The sequence below is a fragment of the Talpa occidentalis genome, unplaced genomic scaffold, assembly GCF_014898055.3.
Source record: "Talpa occidentalis isolate TD23 unplaced genomic scaffold, MPIMG_talOcc4v2.1 talOcc4.2, whole genome shotgun sequence".
Taxonomy (NCBI): Eukaryota; Metazoa; Chordata; class Mammalia; order Eulipotyphla; family Talpidae; genus Talpa; species Talpa occidentalis.
This window is the reverse complement of record NW_023602073.1, coordinates 67,191,840-67,211,828: the sequence shown is the minus strand read 5'-3', so window position 1 is coordinate 67,211,828 and position 19,989 is coordinate 67,191,840. Positions and strand designations below refer to the sequence as shown.

Here is a 19,989-nt window from a genome sequence, read left to right as displayed (position 1 = left end):
GTTCATGCATTCATTAGTGATGGACATTGGGTTCTTTCCCAGTTTTCAGCTAACATTAATATAGTAGCTATAAACATCCATATGTAAACTTCTGTGTGGCTCATAATTTCCTATTCTCTTGGATAAATACTAGAGTGTAATTTTTGGGTCATGTCTAACTTTATAAAAAGCGAACTTAAAAATCATTTTCAAAGTGACAATAAGAATTTGTATGAGGACCTCCCTGGTGGCACAGGGATTAAGGACAGTGAAACTGGGCCTTCCTGATAGCTCAGGGGTTAAAGTCTCAGCATTATCAAGCTATCACCAGCCACTGCAGCACGAGTTCGATTCCCCTGTCAGAGAGCTGACCCACATGGTGCAGCAGACATATCCTGTCTTGCCTGCTGCTCGCCTTAGCAGTGCATTTCAGTAGATCTACCTGCTTTGCTCCCTACTCTGTCTGTGGTGAATCCTCTCAACCGTCCCCCACCTCTGACCTACACCCCCATTCTTGTATGCATAAATAAATAAAAATAAATCTTTTTTATTTTTTCAATTTTTTTTAAAGATTTATTTTTATTTATTTATACAAGCACTGGGTACAGTCAGAAGCACGGGAGCGTGAGAGAATTCACCAGAGCCAGAGCAGGGAGCAGAGCAGGCAGAAGGACCGAAGTACACTGCTGAGGGGAGCAGCGGGCGGCAGGAGAGGTCTGTGCGCCACGTGGGACCCTCCTCTGGTGGCCGCGGAGCAGCCAGGGATCGAACCGGTGCTGCAGAGGCTGCGGGCAGCTTCGCAACCCAGTGCTCAACCGCTGCGCCACCGGGGAGATCCTAAATCGTTTTTTAAAAAAGAATTTGTATGAAACTTTTAGTTACTTCTTTTCCAACACTTGATATTGTCAGTCTTCTATACTTAGGCATACAGGTAAATGTATAGTGTTATTACTTCATTTCCTGCCTTCCGTTCTTCTTTCCTTCTTTGCTTCCTTCCTCTCTTTCTACCTTTTTTTCCCTTAATGAAAGAAGGCTTTATTTTACTGGCCATACCCTGCAGTATGTCGTTAAATGAAAGCTGTTCCATTCTTAGGAAAAAAGTGCTCCACCTTCATCATGATTTTGTAAGAGACAGCTATAGCAAATATTTTGTCCTAGCAAAAGTTTCCTTTCTGATCCACCTTTCCCACATTATCTTTTAAAATAGTATATTGTCTTTTGCAAAGTCTTTAACTTGTACCTTAAATTGTCAGCCATGAAATGTAAGAAAACTGATGTCCCTGCTCACACAAGCCGAAATGTAATGCCTTCTTCTCATCTTTTAGTGTCTCATCATTCAAGCCTCTTGAATGAATGATTCCATGAGTTCCTTGGAAAACCCTAAGAGTAGTGAACTTTACTCCTACTGAAAGGGATCCTGTTTTCAAGCTACCTTTGGAAACCTGGGCCCAAAATGTCGACGTGATTTTTTTGTGAACTCGTTTGTGTACAGAAGAAAGTGGGCTGACTGGTAACTCTACTCTAAGATGATCCTCCCTTAGAAATATGAGACGACTTCTCTGTGAGTAGTGCATATGTTTTAGTGATGAAAGCAAGTGTGCCAAAATCTCCTGAGACAAATCTTTGTGAGACAAAGATTGGGATCTGAAATTTAAGTGGTGCCCTGTTTTTATGCTTTATAAGCAGAGACTTCCACGTCCCTTCATTAGCCTTTGGGTCAGCAGAACCGATAGGCTTGTCAGAGCCATCAGCCTCTCATTATTGCCAAGTCTTGGTGCACAATAATGACATAGCAACTGCTGAAAGAAATATGAGAATGCATTGTTTAGGAAACTACTAATGTTCTGAGGTTGCAATGTTAACAATTGCACAGTAAATATGTAAGGTGGTAATGAATAACTGACATGTGGACCTTTTGTTAATTGGACTACAACTGCATGTTATTTTTCCTTGTACAGAAATATTTTGTCCTAGTCTTCTGTGATGGCAAGACAGGAAAGAATCTGATGGATAACCTTTTTGTATTTAGAGTAGCAAGCCTCTACACACTGACTGGGTTCTTTTCGCACTGTACTCTTCAAGCAATAGCTATTAGCCTCATGTGAATTTTTAAATTTAAACTAATTTAAATGAAAAAATATTGAAAATTCCATCTACTAGGCAGGCTGTTCACATCTCAAGTGCTCAATTGCCACTTGTGGAGAATGGCCACTGAGTTGAAAAGTACAATGCTGGAACATGTCTGCCATCACAGAAAGTTCTATAGGACAGTGCTTTTGTAAAGTGACCTGGCGTGGCTTGGAGACCAATCAGCTATGTGGGCCTGTATTCCATTGTCTAAAATTAAACAGTCAGGTGATTATAAAAATTATGCAGTTGGCACAGAAGTATCTGTGCCCACAAAATAAAGAGATCACCAGTGGAAAGTGTTTACATTGATAAACAGTCTCTATGGTTCAAGTTCATATGAATCAATAGGTTTAAAATGCTGTTTAGGCAAAGCTTTACAACTGCAGTTGCCCCTTGAACATCATGGTTTTAGACTGCACAGCAGATTCTTTTCAATAAATATAATAAGTGTACTTTCTCTTCCTTAGGATTTTAATAACATTCTTTATCGCCAACTTACTTTATTATAAAAATACTATAACTAATACATATGTGTCAATCTATTGCTTATGTAATCTGGTCAGCAGCATGCAATTAATAGTTATGTTTGGGGGGAGTCAAAACTTGTACATAAATTTTCAACTGATCAGGAGGAACTGGCACACCTGACGCCTGAGTTGTTCAAGGGTCAACTGTAGTAATTGCTCTTGTAAATCTCAGCAAGCTGTCACTGTTCACTGACCTTGCCCAGGCCCATGGGAATCTCTGTGTGCCAAGTGTTACCCAGCAAAGCTGACTGTAAGGGATGAAGATGCTGTGATTCCAGTCACTGAGGTCAAGTGTAATTTAAGCCTGGAGCGCTCACACAGATCAGGACCCTTCTCCTCAGACAAAACTTACCAAGTTGTTATCTGGAGTGGGGAAGGGTGTTGTTTACTGAGAAAATGAGTGTGAAGGCTGAACATTTCTCTTATAAGTGTGGTGTGTTCTTATGCCATAATAAAATTTTTATAGCTACAATAATGATGATTTGGTCAGTGGAGGGTTTTACAGCCAGTCCTGCCCTTATTTTCTCAGAGCAGAAAGGAAATGGAAGCACTGGCAGAGTGAATCCCTCACTTAGATTTTTCCAACCAGAACTTTCAAGTCGATTTCTCAAATACCAGTCAGTCCTTTGTTTGATTGGTAAAGGAATATGTGGTTTGGTACTCAGACCCTGAGATGCTCTTGTGAAAAATCAGCATGAGGGTCATTGTCTCTAGATCTGCCTCCAATCAAGACTTTCTGAACATCCATCCCAAGCAAAACCGTCCCTGTGGTCTCAGCCAAGGGTTTTGAATGGGAACTATTGATCCACTCACCAAAATAACTTCGGGCGGTTTCTTGCTGACTACTGAATCCAGACCCAGCTACCTGATCCCTGATTTTGCGTTTCCTGAAGGGGATATCACCTTCTCAGGGGTTGTAAATTGTCAAATCTCAATTAGAGAACTCTTCAGCGCAGATTACAGAATGGAATGCCTCTCCCCTGGGTAAAGTTCTCAACAACCTCCTGAGGCAATAGGTCCCAGCAGCCACTGCAAACGACAGCTAAAAATAGCCAGGGTATAAAACCCCAGCTCACTGGACTATTGGAGAATATAGTTCACCAAGAGAAGCAGCACAGACAGTGATAAAGTGTTGCCTGGAGTTTTCTAACACATCATCAGACATGATGGTTCCCTGAAATCACTAACTCTGACCACAGCAATTAAAGTGGATTTACTGGGTGGGATTGAAGGCTCTTTTCTAATTATGACATGCCTCTGAGATTATCTGGGGGTACTCCTCAGTTTGTAGATGAGAAAAGTGAGGTTCTGTCTTAGCACCCTATCACTCTTCCATTTCCATTATGTCATCTTTTTAGTCAGTCAGCAAATGCTGCCTGGACATGGCTCAATTGCTCATTTCCTTTAGTGTCTCTGCTCAAACATCACCCCCTCCATATCCAAGACAGCACATTCCTTATGCTGTTTCCTTTTTCTCCTTTTTATTTCTGTATAATTCTGACATTGCACTTTATTTTTTAATTGTCTTTCTGCTCTTCTAGCATATTGACCGCCTCCAGAGGCAGGGACTTACCTGTTTGGGGTCTGGCACTTGAGTGGTTGTCCTGAGCTATATTGTGTGTCCAGCATGGCCCTGCCCTCTATTTGCTCTCACCTTTCTTCCTAGTCTGTGGGTGTTGTCCATTCTGGGTTTGGCCTCTGTTTTTTGTTATTTGTATCATCTGTTCTCTCTGTCTTCTTTTTCTAAAGATTTCCATTACTTTCCTACTCTCCCATTACACTTTTCATTTCTAGCAGTTACACTCTTAATTCCTGATACCCCTCATTTTATTCTCTAATTACCCATTTTTCAAGTGTTAAAAAAAAAAAAAAAAAAGAAGAAGAAATGTCATTCTATTAGGGCCAAAGAGACAGAAAGGCCAAAGCAGCCATCCTCATTTCAGGACCCTAGTAATACCACATCCACAAAAGAACAGTGAGCTCTCCCCAGCCCATCAGGTGGCTTTCTGTGGAAAAGAACCTTCCATTTGGGGCCTAAAGGTAAAGGTTGCCTCCAGCTGGGAGGGAGTTGGCTGCCCTTCTGCAACTTTATATTAAGATGGACTTTTAGTGAGTCCTTTCACCTGAGCCCTACATCATTTCTCCTGCCCAGCATAGGTAGGATGGGCCAACTCCAGCACCACAGCTTCTCTGAAGCCTGGGAGGGAACATGGTCCCTACTTCCTCTGCAGTCCACTTGGGATTTATTCTGTGCTATTAAAGGCTCTACCCTATATTATCAATCAATAGGCAGCTAGCTGCCTTCTTTCTTGCAAAAATGTGTTAAATCCTTTTTCTATTGGTGACCCTGTCTCAATTTTCATCATGAGATTATCTTGAGCATATTGCTTTTCATAATTCTATACCATTATTTCAGAAGGATCTCAGGAGAGTCTGTGGGTAGAAATCTGTCAATAATATTTTATGCACAAAGGGTTCTAAATAAAGTTTGGGAACTACTTAATTGAAACTTGTTTTATAGTGTTCTTTACTGGGGACTTCTCAGCACTTTTATTTGCAAATATGTGCTGCAAATTTCTAAGAGAAGGTGTGGACAGAGCATTTCTCAATTATTTGACCACAAGATTTTTTTCTTAGGGAAATCTTGTTATGCTAATGTGTTAATGAAATATACCATAGAAAATGCTGGATTAATATTCTGGCCTTGGAGTAGCCCTGAAACTGAAAAACACTAGATATTAACAATATTTGCTCAATGCATGTACAAGAAGAGGCTGAGTAGATGGTCTTTAAATACTACCCCCACACACCCAAGAAACAAATTTACTTGGTAGCCATGATGCCTAAGCAGACAGTGAGTGCTAAGGAAAGAACTTGCAGGCTGAATTCAGATTAATATAACTTCAGTTATAATATAATATAACTTAGGCAAGTTAACCTCTCTAAATTACAGTTTCCGTATCTGTAATATGGGAGTAATATCACTTTTTCTGCTTTATAAGACAGTTATAGGTTTAGAAAGATAAAATACATATGACAGTATTTTATAAATGTGAAGCACCAAACAAATGCAGGGAATTATTGTTCTGAAATTCAGTTACCCTGTCACAGGAATTAGAACCTGAAAGGCAAAATGATACTTGACAGTTCTGTACACATCATCTGGCTGGTTATCTTACCACCTTACATTTAGAATCACAAGGAACAACACTTAGAAAGAAAAGGGAAGAAACCCTAATTGTTTGCATGGCATGCACTGACAGCTAAATCAGGACTTTGCAAGTGAAGTCCTTGAGATGGAGAAATAAAGATTCAGAAATCTTTAGGTCTGGAGAGGATCATTGATGTCATTTGATCCAATTGCTTACTTTAGGCGTGTAGAAATGTTTGCCCAGAGAGGTTAAATAACTTGCCCTTGATCATATTGAGAAAATTGAAAGAGGCAGAGGTAGCAAGCAGGTCTCCAAGTTCAACATAACTCAAGTCAACAAACATTTCCAACTCTCTAGTGTAGGTTTTCCTCTGCCCCAGAGGCTGGGGGTACAAGTAGGAACATGTTTCCAGCCTCAATTTGCTCACCAGTACTTGGAGGACAGAGTAACAGTAAACACTAGAGGAGCATTGAGCTTTAAAAACCAAGTTGTTCAATGAAGTGTTCATGGAGTTCAGAGAACAGGAGCCATTGTTGATGAATGAGGAAGGCAAAAAAATATTTTTTTCTGTTGGTATTTTCCCTTTAAAGAAATTCTACCCCTTCACCTTAAAGATTCTGATAGTATACATATCACATACACACATGCATTTATCAAAATATGTATACTTTAAAATTTTATATCCATATATAACAGGATTTTGGGAAACTGTTACTCTTATTTCATTTTGCCATCTTTTTCAAAATTGTATTTTTTTTTTGAGGTAATGTTGGCTTTTGACACTGTATGATATAGGATCGCACCTCTTCAGAAGCATGTTACCAAAACACACCACTGCCATAACCATCATATGGATACTTTGAGCTGTATACTTTATACTAAGATATAAGCTGAAGGATCTGTTGTAAATCTCAAGGGCAATTTCTTGACCTTAAAAACTCCAAGAGAAAAAGGAAACTTCAGGCAGTCCATTGTGACTGAAATATATTTGTTTCCACATAAGCCATCCCCAAAGTGCCTCATGTTCCCTTTTGTGGCAAAGATGTAGAAGAGAAAAATGCCCTTTTCTCTGGCAACAACGTTTATTTAGTATTGAAATACGATCCCTGTGTTTGGAAGGGTAATGCATCTATTAGTATTTTAATTCCTAAAGTTTATGGAGCAGCAAATTGGCTTGGCATCTGTTATAACTCTGTAAGATGGGATGATTCAAACTTGGCAATTAGCAGACACTGTCTCCCATTAGGAGGAGTAATGAAATGATGTGGTTGAACATCTCAGGATGCCAACTTTATTTTGTGTTGGGCAGACAACATATTGTCTTGGTTTCCATTTCTTAAAAGATCTTTTGAAAAGTCTTCCCTTTTTAAATTTATGTTAGAAAATGCAATTTAACCCAATAACCTGAACCAGAGCACAAGGCATTCAACAACAAAGCTGGGTCTAACATATTGTGGGGCTGTGTCCACCAGGCAGGGTTGGCAACGTTCAGTTAAGCAGATGAGCTTTGGTGACTTTGTGCAGGACTGTGGCTCCAGGGAACCATGGGGAGCCAGAGGAACCCAGAGAAACATTAATGAGTCAAATAAACAATCTATTGCCATCCATGTGATTCTAAAATGGTTTGCAATCGAGAATATGTATAGCAATAGTCATGGTGTGATTACCTAAGACTGGAGGTGATTCCTGAGGGTATATTCTACAGAAAACAGTTTCCTTTAAATATGCCACAACAAATGCATATTTTTTAAAAGGATTTTTTTATTTATGCATACAAGAACTGGGGTACAGGCCAGAAGTGCAGGGGTGAGAGGATTCATCAGAGACAGAGTGGGGAACAGAATAGGCAGACTGAAATACACTGCTGAGGGGAGCAGCCGGTGAAACAGGAGAGGCCTGCTGCGCCATGTGGGTCACCTCACTGGCTGAGTATCGAACTCATGCTACAGAGCCTGCAGATAGCTTCACAATGCTGTGCTTAACCCCTTGTGCCACCAGGGAGGTCCCCGGGTTCCATTTTTTTTAATGGAATTTGTGGAACGTAGAATTTGGATACATTGCCTACTTCCTCCTCTTGCAGACTCACAGTACGCATTAGCTTATAAAAGGAGCAGAGAAATCAGTTAAGAAAACACTAACCTTATTTAACTCAGCATTTCCCAACATTTCGGAAATAATAATATGATTAAATTTATATATTACAAGCTTTCTGACTGAAGCTATTAACATGGTACATCAAAAACTGATGACACAGAAGAGAAAATTTTAGTCTATATAAAAGTTTTATTTTTGCCCCTGAGATGATTCATCCAATCCAGTTTTTTGCCATTTGTTGAAATTAGTTATGTCTAGTCCTACAGTCAGATTGATGTTTCTTACTTGGATCTGAAGGCTGTATTGAAATCAGGACTCAGACTTCTGTCTGTTGGTCTCCAAAATCCATATTTTTAACTATGTATTATTCTGCTTTCTATGTGAGTGATTTAAATTCCCTTCTGGAAATAATTTGATGACTGGGCTCTCTTGTGGTCTTGTATATTACCCGACTCCCCCTGGTTGCTTATAATGGAAAATAAAATAACAGAGAAAGAGAGAGGAAGGAAAGAAGAAAGAAAGGGAGAGAGGGAGAAGAGAAAGGGAGAGAGGCAGATTGGGCTCTTCACATTGGTAAGACTTAGCCATAGAATACTTTTGAGGGTCTTTCTTTATCATAGTTCCTAGCTACTATCACTACCCCTGGGAGGTGGTGCCTGGAGTAGGCTTAAGACATCATCATTTAAGGTAGAAAACCATCTATCTCCCAGGGTGGGGATTAGATCTCAAAGACAATTGTGACTGAGATGTGAGATTGTCTAGGGTTGCTCCGGAAAGATTTTCCTATGAAGCTACTTTTTTTTTTTTTTTTAAAGATTATTTAGAATACAAGAACTGGGGTATAGGCCAGAGGTGTGGGGGTGGTGGTGAGAGGATTCACCAGAGACAGAGTGGGGGACAAAACAGGCAGATTGACTGAAATACACTGCTGAGGGGAGCAGTGGCCGAGACAGGAGAGGTCTGCTGTGCCATGTGGGTATCTCCCTGACTGGGGATCGAACCTGTGCTGTAGTGGCTGCAGATAGCTTCATAGGTTGAAGTCTTAAACCCTTGTGCCACCAGGGAGGCCCATGAAGCTACCTCTTAATCTCTCTTCTTAGCCTTTATTTGCAAAGCAAAATAGTATTAGTGTAATCAGCCTCATATCTTTACCAAATACACCATCCCCTAGGAGTTGCAGGGAGTGTTATAACAGGAGACCTTCAGGTGCTTGTGAACAACCAGCTCCTTTGTTTCTTACTTTGCCGCTGACCACTCTGGTTTTTAAATTCTCAAATTTGAATTCTCAAATTAAATTTTACACAACTTCTAGCTTCACTTGCCAATTAAGAAGAGTCCATTTTCTCTGCTGTTCCATGATTTGGATCATGAATTCTGGTGGCAGAACCATCATGGTACAACTGAATGAGCTGGTGTTTCAGGCTCTCTGCCAATTCTTTCCCCTGGAAACATGAGGTGCTTGATCAGGTTACTAGTTTCTCATTGGTTAGATTCTTCAGAATTATCTCTACTTCCAGCCTGAACTCCTGATCTGGGCCAGGAGGAAGTCCAGGGCTCTGTCCTGGTTGTGAGTTCTAGTAGCTGAATTAAGGGACAGAGCCAGGGTACGCATGGCGTGGAGCTGACTGGTAGAGTTTGGATACATTGCCTACTAAGTAGGCAATGTGAAACTAAGTAGGCAGCAGCAGAGGTGAGACTTGGGATGAGGAAGCAAGGATGCTGGGAAGAGAGATGTAAGCTGGACAGGAAACCAAACAGCAGGCTATGAGAGCATTTGAAATTATGGGACTGGAGAAGAGGTGGTGCTTGAGATTATTCCCATAGCCAGGGTGAGTTAGAAGCAAAGGCAGGTCCAAGTTTTGTGGGGCCTGAAGATTGTGTCATCAAGCAACCCTCCTCAGTAAGCAGATATAAATTATGACTATAAAGTAAGACACAAAAATGAATATTTATTTATAATAAGAAACAAAATTAAACACATTACCTTTTTAAAAAGCTGTTAAATACCAAGACATTCAACAATTTTTAAAAGTGCCTATTATACATATCTACAATACTTTTTTCCCCCAGCATACATTTTGGTTGCATCTTCATTTGACAATGACTTTGTAATATACTTTTTTATGGAAGAAGAGAAAGATAATACAGTCTACTAGCACAGTCAATCAATATTTGATTTGTATTATTGGTAGGTGGCAAAAATAAATTAAAAGTACTGTTACAAGTTTATATGCAACAAGTATATAAAGTATTGAGTACTACACGTTGGAGTATTTGGCACATTTATTATTGTATCTGCTACATTACTGAGTATAATTCTGAAAAAGGAGGAGCTCTGTTTCGACTGGTTGTTGGTGAGAAATCTCTGATATAAGGAAAGACTAACTATAGACTAGCTTCTACTCCCATATTTTAAACCTTGATTTTTAACCTTGATTTTTAAACCTTGATATTTTAAACCTTGATTCTACTCTATTAACCACATAATTTTCTGTGGCTGGTGCCAGGGGATCCATTCATATTGCAATATGACCTTTGAGTCATGACCTGGGGAAGTCAGCAAGAGTGTTATCAGATGCCAGTCCTTTTATGAGGACAGCTAGAAATAACATGACTACTACCAGAAATGACTGCAAATCATGCAAATATTAATTATATATCTACTTTATCTCCCCACTTGGTGAAGTCCCCAAAACACCTATGCCCATTATAATATCACCAGATACTAGAGAAAGTGTAACAGAAGTGAAGCTTCAATGAACAGGACACTGACCAAATATGTTTACAAATTTTACAAAAACAATCAGGTGAACACCAAATAGCAAGTCCCTTTCTGGACCCATGCAAGGCCGGGGTCAAAGATTTTGAGTTTTTTGGCCACAATAAATCCTCCTTGAGTTAGGTGGCTCCCAGTGTCTTTCAAAACCAACAGGGATTATAGATAGAGAGGGTCTCAGTCTTGATTTTTCAACAATTATATACATGAAGACTGAGCCATCTCAGACTCCAATGTCCTCCGTGGAAATCAGTGAGAACTGTAGCTCCAGCTGAAATGTGTGATGTCTCTCAGAAATAAACAGTTCCCTGTGTTAGACCTCACTGCTACATGTTGTCATTTAGAAAAACCACTGTTATTAACAGAAGGGCATCAAAACTACTTTAAATGGATTCTGTTTCAAATGGCTTCTATCAAAGTTCCGCAGGATAGGTGGGGTCTTGGGGCCATGATAAATTGCCCTTACAGGCTTAAGTAAAGTGCCTACTCCAGGACAGGCAGGAGCAGGTGATCAGATACCGAGAGGCCTTTCCCTTTCTCTAAGCTCTTGGCATTGTCATTCAACAGCCACAGGTTGTTTTGGGAAGTCATGCTAATCCCTCATCATGTTTCTTTTTTTTTTTTTTTTTTCCATTGAGGTAGTATTAATGAGCCTGTCTTAATGATAATTTTAGTTTGAGTAGAAAGGCCTTTAGGCAAGGCAGACAAGATGGAATCAGGAACTTATGGTGACATTATAAGTTAGACATTACCCTCATTGAACCGTGGAGGGAACTAAAAAAAGCCCCAGAAGGCAAAATTACACATCAGAGTTCAGAACATTGGCGCATAGAGGTAAGAGAGGCAACATTCATTTCTGAAAATCAAATCCACTTTCTTTGGTTCCCTTCAATGCAAACAGATGTTTTCTGGAAGTCCTATAGAGAAGATCCTTCAGGAAATTAAGGAGTGACTCCAGCATTCTCTCTTCAAGCCCAGTGCCCACTCCTACCTACCTACCTTAGAGTGACTACATGTGCCTGTTCAGTCAAGGCCGTGGTGGTCATCATTTGCATGAGAAAAGCAATAGTGCCAACTCTGTGTATCTATTATACATCACTTACCCAGGGCTTCCAGTGACTAGGGCATGGTAGGAATGTTCTGGACTCTACTTGGGTACTATGTTATAATAGAGAAAAATAAGATGTGGGAAAATAGAGTAAGATAAATGCCAACTGATAATACCATAGAATTTTGAATTTGTAAGCTATGAAAAATAAAAATCTGTGTAGAACACACAAGAGTATAGATACACCAAACTCTTAACAGGGGTTGTATTTGCAAAATCATCTTACAAGTACTTGTCACTTTTTTCTTCTTTAATTTTCTCTGTACTTTTTAGACTATTTTCACCTCATATATTACTTACAGAATTAAAAATTAGATTTAAAAAAAGAAAAGAAAGCTAACTAATTTGAATAATAACTAAATACATTTTTATCTGACTGGTGCTTTTGGTTCAGTTGTCTTCTAGGAAAATCAGAAACCATGGACAAAATGGTATTAAATAAATTTCCACAGAAGACCCCAAAATCGAGAAATCACTTAAAAAAAGAGAAGACCCCAAAATTGAGAGTCTTGAGGGGTAGTGAGAGTATCTTGTCCAGAAGGCCAGTGGTTAGTTAGGTGCCCAGCATCATGGAGAAAGCCCCCCTCTCCCCAAGCCCCAACTCTGTGTTTCCCTGACCTCACATGTGCTCTGAGCCAGTCCAAGGTGAGTCATGCTTCCGACAACTATGACTGGAAGGAAAGGAAGGAAGCAAGAAAAGTAATAATAACTTAAGAGTTATTGTGTTAAATAAAGTAAATTTCAGTGTGTTGGGTCAGGTGGTAAAATTGTGGAAGCCAATCTTTCTGAGAATGTAAAATGCAGTATGTTGGATCAATTGTGTGTCTTGTTTATTAATTTTTCAAAGATTGTTGTCAGATTTGTTTATTTTCTGACCCCTTGGAACTGTCTATTAAAAAGCAGCAGCCAATTCCTCTGGCAACCTTTGTGGAAACTTGACACAGAGTCTTGGGAGTGACATTAAAAATGCAAGAGGGCATTTTACTCTCAGAGGAGAGCAGGGGAGTTGAAGGGGATGTTGCCTACAACTGCTCTAGGTCAGCAAACTAAGAATGATTTATTTATGGAAAGTATGTTAGGTGCCAGCGGGGCTCTGGGGAAGCAGGTGCCCAAGAATGAGGTCCTCACATAGCAGGTGAACCCACCCCACAGTCTCTGATAATTTATGAAAGAGTTTTGAATTTGGTTTTCATTGTCAGATGATTTTTCAAGATAGCATTATGAATTCAAGATGCTGATCTCTCATTTTCTTTGGCCTCAGTAAGATAATGTTTAGATTGTAGCTTTTATTAATTGTCTTGCAAGCCTAGGAATTGTTGGATGCACAATTTTTACACCTGCAGCAACTCTGTGACCCTCCCCCCCCAAAGGATAGACCACATGAAAGAAGTAGATGACTGGTTAATGAGAGAATCAAGTTCTCACAAACATACTCATCCAGGCTCCCCTGATGGGGTCCGGGTTGCTGGCATTGACAAATAGGCCTGTTCTCCAGAAGTGAAGCAAAAGATCACTAAGTCTCCATTTACCTTTTACCTGTGCTCTGAAAGTTAATAGTAACAATGAAAGCAAAAGAATTCAAATCACAGCATGAAATTACCAAATCTGTTGAGGTTTCTAGAGAGCTCTAGTCCTAGAGGGATAATGTAGAAGTAATCTGTCTTCTGGAAGTCACAATTTCCCTGTGCCTCCTTCCTGTGTCCCCTCTTTGCCTTTCCCACACTGCCTCTGAGCATTGTTTTTTGAAAAAGAATCTTGTAAATACAGTTATGCCAAGGTATAAATATGGCTGGAGGTGGTTATTTTTAACCAGGATTTTTTGCTTTTTCTTTTAGTTAATAAACCTTCAACTCTAGCAAGGAATCCCTCATAAAATTTCAGGCCCAGAAGTTCTACAACAACAACAAAAAACTTGCTGAATCTCATATTTCGCAAGGCAAGAAGCCGTGAGCAGCATTCCAGGGATGCTCATGCTTGCTTTGTATTTGGACAGCACCCAATGTAGACACAGGCCACTATTTTATATTTTATTTGGGGGTCTTTACTCTCCACTCCAACACATGCATACAGAAGCAGGTGGTGTGTCTTTGTTGGCTTTGCCTACCCCAGCTTAGTCTCTGCTGCTTGTGAGCAGCCGAGTGACCTTGGCAAGTACCTCATCTTCTGTATCCACACCTCACCTAGCAAATAGGAACTTAGATTTGCTACTCTCATTCTTCTCCAGCTTGACCAGTCTGTGTTTTGTGTATGAAGTTGTTCTTCATTCCTCTTTTTCTTTCCATTTTCGAATGGAGAAGACAGGCTGACTGATACACAAACAGGAAAACAGCACCCTCTAGGGTATTTTAGAGGCGAGTCTGGATAGTGTGAGAAACACCTGCCTGAGCATCTGGACGCTCTGTCCTTCCTAAGGCCGACAATTACTTGCTCTGCTTTTGAAGTGCTACTTAAATGTCGTTTCTGTTTTGATGGGAATTGAAATGAATTCATTTTGAAAAATAAAAAAAAACTCCAAAGGAAAAAAAGCTATCAAAAATGTAGAGAAAATTTGGAGCTACAGAAATCCAAGTAGGGCATCATCAAAATAGGAGTAACAACAATCATTAAAAAAAATAGTTAAGTTAAATTTGGAGAATGAAGACCATATTTACTTCAAAGATATGTGTAACACCTAATGAACAAATACAACTTTTTGGTGTTTCCAGTGAGGTAGTTAACACAATATTCAGAATATTTAAGCAAGGTAACACATTAGTATTTCACCGATGCAATATTTACTGTTTAAAAAATGCAATTTTTCTCTTTTTTGGAAGTCCATTTTAGTTTATACTTTTGGAGTTCATGACTCTCCTTTCTGACATGCTGCAAAAATCAGGGAAAGAACATTTTTCTCTCCTAGACAACAGTCATAGAATGTCACAAATCACCTGGTCTAACCTACAAAGGACCTGTTGACCAAGTCTTTTGTCTACGATGGGAACTCTTGGTACTTTCTGCGAGAGTACATACAATAACAACAGCATCGATCATTTTCAATACACACAACAATGAGAATTAACTTATTACAGCTGCCCAGTCTGCTATGTTCCACAGGCAGCACTTCACCTCACCCAAGCACCAGCTCAGTGAGTTAGTTCTGTTGCTACACCCACTCCACAACTGGAGAAATGGAGGCACAGAGAAGTCAAGTAACTCTCCTACAATTCACAACTAATCAATTCTTGCACAACCATAAACCTAACACATATTCAATGGTAATAAAGCACCATTATTAGCATCAACTATCACACCATCAACACCACCACCAATGCTATCATCCACCACCACCATCATCAAGAATCCGACCACAATACCAACATTGTCACAATCACAGTCACCTTATAATAAAATCACCACCACCATCACCATTAGTAGGTATAAACTTAGGTTGATATCAACAGATTCTTTGTGTTTTGGGTTTTGAAACAAAAATTTGTTTTGCTTTTGAAAGCTCTTACTAACCATTGTGAGGATAAAATGAGAAATTGAGAGTTGGGATAGGGACCAAAAAAGTAGGTGGTGAATGGATTCCAGGAAAAAGATGGGAGGGGGCTTATTTCAGAATTGCTCAGTTAGGAGTCAGTTATTTAGAATGAAGTGTAGTGTGACGGTCAGTCACAATACTACAGAAACTAAGGATCCATGAGCAGGTATATATAAAAAGAAAAACTTACTTCCTTCTAAACCTTTATTACATTCTGTGCGCATATATTCATGTTTTCTTTTGTTCTTTGGTAAAAGCACACAAATGCACATAGACTAAGCACATAGTTTTGTTTTGCTTTAACAGTTTTTTTTTCCATATTCATATTTCCTCCTGTTTCCCTTTAAATAGCTACTAATATTATTCCATCATTTTGATGTGACTTGACTTGCTTAGTCATTTCCCTATGATTGAGGCTTTGGATTTTTCCCAGTTACAAATTGGCTCTATTATACCATTTCCAGACCATTTTTTAATTTGTATACTTTTTTCCTGATATATATTTCCAAGAGTTTAATTTCTACATCAGTGTGTATAATATATATCATATATATTGCTTGATTGTTTTCCAGAAAAAAATAAACTACAAGATCATTGTATTTTAGTACTGAATGTTTAGCCTTCTCTTTTTCTATTTATCTGCCAAGGCTGGCATTTATAGTTTTGAGTTTCTTTTTGCCACATCACCACCATGATTCCTACCCCTATTACCACTTTCACCAACACAAGCAATAAAAGCACCATTATTGCCATCAACTATCACACCATCAACTCCACCACCAATACTATCATCCACCACCACCATCATGTTCAAGAATCTGACCACAATACCAACATTGTCACAATCACAATCACCTTCATAACAAAATCACCACCACCATCACCATCATTCACCATTGTCATCATTATCATATCCACCACCAGTACCACAACTATGTCATTACTTTGACCACCATTATTATGATCTGCTACATCACTATCAGTTTTACCATTACTATCCTCATCTACGACCATTGCCATCACCTTCACCATCACATTACCTCCACCACCTTCACCATGGCCAGCTATCATCCCATCATTACTACCACCACTATTAAAAACAGTGCCACAAATACCACCACCACCATTGTCATTGTACACTACTATCACCAGCCTCTTCACCAGCCTCACCATCACTAACATCACCATCATCACGTCCACCACCACCACACTCTTTTCCACCACCACTACTGCCACCAACCATTAATGCAGACACTCAGTATGTGCCAAATACTGTAATGAATGTTGACTTGCATGAATCGTTTTGTCCTCACAATGTTACTAACAGGAAAACTGGTGTTGAGAGATTAGAACCTTTGAATGAAGACATAGCTAAAAAGTAGCAAGGCCAGGACCTATGTCATATCTGCCTCCGAAATCCATTCTGTAAACTGCCAATGCCTACCCTTACTTTAACTGTTGTACTGTGGTGTTTGAAAGTCTTTGTTTACATTTCTTTAGTTGCTATTGATACTGAGCATTTTTTCATTTGCTGACTTATTGTCTACATTTCCTTGTATGAGAACCCATTTATTTCCTGTTACTCATTTTGAATGAAAACTGAGTATTGACTTTAAATAATCAGATCAATTTTCTATTTCCTATGGTAAAGCTTTCTCCCATTTCATTTATAATGTATGACTTTCTCACTTGCCTATGTTTCATCATTTAAGTCCTTTTGTCTTCTTATAGTCTAACATTTCTATTATATATTTAATTATATATCAGAGAATCAGAAGTGTTTTTCATTTTTTAATTGGAAAGAATATGTTTATTTTCTTTTTATTGCTCACCATAGTATATGATATGTGATACAAACCTAATGTTTTCTTTGTATTGTGGTTTGGTTGCCTATATATACTAAATTATTATTTTTTGAATTTATATATTCCATTTTAAATATATAAATTAGGATACCTGCAATAATGGTTACAATATGAAGTTAAATGAGCGCTATTATACTAAGGATGGAAAAAAATCTTTTTTGGAACTTTTTCCTGCATGGTCTAGAGGAATCTTAAAAATCAGTTTTTCAGCACTTATCGAACATACTATGGAGACTTTCATTACTACCTTATTTTTAATTTCTGAGGAAGGGAATGGACAGAGAATCTGGAAGGCAGGGATTCCCAATAAGATTTTTCTTTTTTTAAGAAAAAAGTTATCTATCATCTATCTACATTTGCATGTAATATCTAGGAGTAGAATTGCTGAGTCATATGGTAGGTCTATTTTTAATATTTTGAGGAAATTAAATGTTCTTTTCCATAGGAGATGGACAAGTCTACACTCCTACCAACAGTGTACAAGAGTTCCTTTTTTCCCCATGCCCCCTCCAAATACCTTCTGGTCTTTTTGATATGGGCTGTTCTCACAGGTATGATGTGGTTTTTAATTGTGGTTTTGATTTGCATTTTCCTGATAATGAGAGATGAGAGAGCCCAGAAATAAATCCTCACATTATGGACATGATAAAGAAGCAAGAGTACACACTGAAGAACAGAGAGTCTGTGTAACTAATGATGCTGGAAAAACTGGACAGCCACATGCAAAAGAATGACACTAACTCATCATCTCAAACCTTACACAAAACTCAACTTGAAGTGGATCAAAAACATGCATATAAGACCTGAGACTGTAAAATACATTGAAGAAAAAATAGGCAAAACAGTCCATAACATGAACTTCAGGGACATGTTTGGGGATTTGCCTCCAACAGTAGAAGCAAAATCAGATATCAACAAATGGAATTACATCAAATGAAAAAGTCATACAGTGGAGAAGCTATCAGTAAAACAAAAAGATGCTCTATTGAATGGGAGAAAATATTTGCACATAATACATCTGACAAAGGGCTGATATCCAAAATATATAAAGAACTCATGCAACTCAAGAAAGAGAAAACAATTAACCCAAGTAAAAAATGAACAGAAGAGTTAAATAGACATTTTCCAAAGACATACAGATAGCCAACATGCATATGAAAAGATTCCCTTAACTATTTTAAGACAATCACCAACTTACTGCAGAACATAAAAAAGGCTTATAAATCTTGAACTGTTGGGATTTCACTGATAAAATACTTGATACTCTGCAGCGTTCCAATGCAACTTCCATTCATTTATTCAACAAGTACCTACTGGGCACAATTTTTGCACTGCATGCCCAATGAGAAAATAAAAAGAAATGTAAAATACCTCTAATCTCAAGACATTGCAGTCCAGCTGGGGAGACAAGATTTATAGAGCAATAATAGAACACAGTTCAGCATTAAACAAGGATAACCATAAGCAGATTATCAAATGATAAATAGTTGCCAGTTGAACAATAAAATTGAGCACGAGTTTCTAAAGGCATAAATCACTATATGCTGAAGGGATCAAAAAGACTTCTTGGCAAGGTGGGACTTGAACAATTGAAGACAGGGAGGACATAAACAAGGCTATTTGGGTGTGGTGGAACTATTCCAAAATATTGGGCCTCCCTGGTGGTGCAAGGGGTTAAGACACAACCTATGAAGCTATCTGCAGCCACTGCAGCTTGAGTTCCATCGCCAGCCAGGGAGCTACTCACATGGCGCAGCAGACCTCTCCTGACTGCTGTCCTCACCAGTGTGTTTAGGTCATTCCTCCTGCTCTGTTCCCTACTCTGTCTCTAATGAATCTTCTCACCCCCTGCATGTCTGGCCTGTACCCCAGTTCTTGTATGCATAAATAAATAAATCTTTAAAAAAATAAATAAATAAAACATACTCTGCCTGTGCAGCAGCCATTGGGTCAGCTGATGCCCTGTGAACAAGTTACGTTTAGAGTAACTTGACTTTGTGAAATGACCACTTACTTCAGCCCAAATGGCCAAGTGAGAGCCCAGAGTAGATACTGATTGGCTTGATATAAGTCCATCTATACTGATTTTTCAAATATAATTCTGAGAGATTCAATATCCAGAGACAGACAAACTCAAAGAATAGTAGAGATGGAGGCATTGATAAGGGACCTAAGGCAAGGTTATGTCATATAAAAGGAATCCAAACCTTGAACAATAGCCAGGTAGTCATTAAACAATACATTTGTTTAAATAAATACATCCTGAAGCAGATGACTTCATTTGTCACTTAGTCAAAATATCTTTTACTTAAAGGAAAATTTTTTCTGCATCAATAGCTTTTGTTCTTTTCTTTTTCCATTATCAAACAATGACGTAAAAATTTCTGCAGTCTTTTCAGGAAAAGGTCACAACACAATATACAATAGGCAAAAGGAAGTGACTATTAGGAACCAAGAGACCTGAGCTCCTGACCTGGTTTTACCATTAATATTCTTTGAAACTTGTCACTTAAGCTTCCTAAATTTGGTACTCACGTCACATGGTTATTTGGGTACGAAATATGATATTGGTAAAAATTTTTATTGTGTTGAGCACCTGTTTTGAATTTTCACATTTTTATGTCATTTAATGAGGAAGACAATAATTCACATTAATTACTAGCCCTATTCATGTATAAGGAAGCTATGGCTCAGAGGCTAAAATGATTTGCCTGTGACTGCATAGATACTGCAAATCCATTACTCCACACCTGGGTAGTCATGCTTCCCTTTAATGCCCAAATGACATTATTAGAATCCAAGCCTTGCATGTCTGCTCTGTCTTCCATCAGTTGG

General features: G+C 38.7%; 1 protein-coding gene across 1 annotated transcript in view; it reads left to right on the top strand.

Annotated features, from left to right (window-relative positions):
• Positions 1-19,989, top strand: part of CLIC5 (chloride intracellular channel 5) — a 190,138-nt gene that overhangs the window by 47,896 nt on the left and 122,253 nt on the right. The window lies entirely within an intron of this gene.